Genomic DNA, 2,500 nt, shown 5'->3' on the forward strand with positions numbered 1-2,500 from the left:
CAGCGACTTCGTCAGTAGGGCAGTACAGGCGTGAGTGGTCAGCACGAGGTAGTAAGACAGATATGGTGTGTGTCAGAAGAGGAGTTGCTAGCGGTGGCTGGGCGTTAAGGGAGGCGAGGAGGCACTTCGACAGGAGTAGTTTGTCGGAGATAGGTGGTTCGGCAACAGGCGTCGACGAGGAGCGTGGTGCTAGGTGAATGAGCGTCGGCGTTGTGAAGTTCTTGATCACGCTACCATCATATGTAAGCGAGAGACCACCGCAAGCCACAGGATATGAGCGAAGCGAGAGTTGGGAGCACTGGTGTCTCAAGATATAGCGAGACGAGAGATGGACTTGGGCAAGTCAATGAAAAGGGTCTTAGCTTTATGGTTTATTGCTGAAGATAGATATGAGACCTCAAAAAGACCCTGTATCCCCGGGTCGAGGAAGAGGGGGTGGGGCCGGACCCTGTGTGCCTTGGCCTGTCACATATGTAAGCGAGAGACAACCACAAGCCACCAGAATATGAGCTACACAAGAGGTTGGGAGCACCGCTGTCTGGCCGTGTCTCTCTCCACTGGTTTTAGTTTAGTTTAGTTTAGTCCTTTATTTACCACCCTGGCTGTGGTACATTTGATGCATGGTTATAACATATAATGGTATAACATTTCAATTTTAGGCTATAAACATTATATGATAAGTACTATATCAATTACAGAAAGGAACAATTGAGTCGTTTATCTACTCATCTGCCACGCCGGCGTACAGCTTGGGCGTGGAAAGGCATTGCTACATTGATATGCAGTCATGTGATGCTACATTCCAAATTTTGGATATAATATAGTATATCTTCTAAGACAACAGAGGATATGAAATAGTTACATAGTTTTCCATACCTCAAGTCTAGGTGGCCTGAAAAGGCTGTAACACATGGCACTCTGAGATATAATGTACAAGCGTTCGCTTATATTCTTCATTACACAGTTTACACTTAGTTTCTTCGACATTACAAAACTGTACTGAGCTGCCAATACAATCTATATCCAAGCCTGATTCTTGCGGTCACAATACCACACTGTCTTGTTCTTGTTTTATATAAACCATAGGTGAATGAATCTTGCCTAAACCGGTCATAATGCTTTATGCTACAGCTTTCAGGGCGTTGAGAATTAATTAACTCAGTCAAGTCCTCTTTAAAGGAAGCTTTAATATTGTATAATATCCTGGAAATAGGTACCCCAAGATCTATATCCACACTTTGCTTGTCACATGCTGACTTTGCCAGGCGATCAGCATGATCATGCCTGGGGATTCCAACATGCGATGGAATCCACACAAAACGTACATCATGGCCTCGTTCTTTTGCACGATACACGTTTATCCTGATGTCATTTGCGATATTAACTGCACCTTCTGTCTAGAGTGTTCAGAGCTGGAGAGCACTCTGTGAATCACAGAATATTACCCCCGAGCCTTGATTCAATAGAAATTCGGTGGCCTTGAGTATTCCTGCCAACTCAGTTTGCGTAGTGCTAGCCCAGTCATGAACCCTCCTACAATCCTGGAGCTTCAAGATATTGTTTTTATTACAACAAAAGCACATCCTGCTCTACTCCCACACTGCAAGGACCCGTCAGTGTAGCATTCATATGCATTGGATAGAGTTTCAAGATGCTCATTTATAATTGCAAATGCATGCTGCTTAAGTATAGCAGGGGGGACACTGTCCTTTTTGGGGGCAGTCGTATAATATACATTTAAGTCCGACATTTTCCACGGCGGAACAGAACGTCCATGTAGGGTCTTAGTTACGGTTATGTTCAGCTGAGCTAATGTTTACATGTTACTTGTATCCATGGATTTGAGTAAGAATCGGTGTTGTCATGCAAAGGTAGCTCCTCTGTTCTGTGTTTTAGTTGTTTTGGAACTCTGTACAATGGAGGGGTTCTCTAATTGATTTGACACCAAATGTGGTATTTATATATAATATTCTTTCGTAAACAGAGGGTAAGTTTAGTTCGGTTCTCATATTCACAATTCTTGTTGTTCTAGGGGCACCAAGAATGATCCTCATGGCTTCATTTTGAGTTCTAAACTAGTCAACTCTGATTCCTTGAACAACACTAGGTGCAATGCATGATAATCTATGACTGACCGTATGTATGACAAGTACAAGAGTCTTGCAATATTGACACTGATACCATGGTCTTTGCCAACAAGTGTCCTAAGTGGCTTCAGCCGCTCCACAGCCTTTTCTTCAGGTTTCTGATGAACTCTGCATCATTGACAATCACCCCAAGGTATTTGTATTGATGACAGAGATCTAGCTCAATGTCATTTATATGAAACCTTGGCAGAGGGATTGTCTTTGGGTTAAGAGCCTTGTTTTTTTCAGTCGAGATTATCAAGCCACACTCAATAGCCCTTGCTGAGAGTATATCTAGAATCTCTTGCATTTTCCACCGACAAAGAAAAAAAGCAAATATCATCGGCATAGCAAATAATGGAGTCGTTTCCCTC

This window comes from Penaeus monodon, chromosome 8, assembly GCF_015228065.2.
Source record: "Penaeus monodon isolate SGIC_2016 chromosome 8, NSTDA_Pmon_1, whole genome shotgun sequence".
Lineage (NCBI taxonomy): Eukaryota > Metazoa > Arthropoda > Malacostraca > Decapoda > Penaeidae > Penaeus > Penaeus monodon.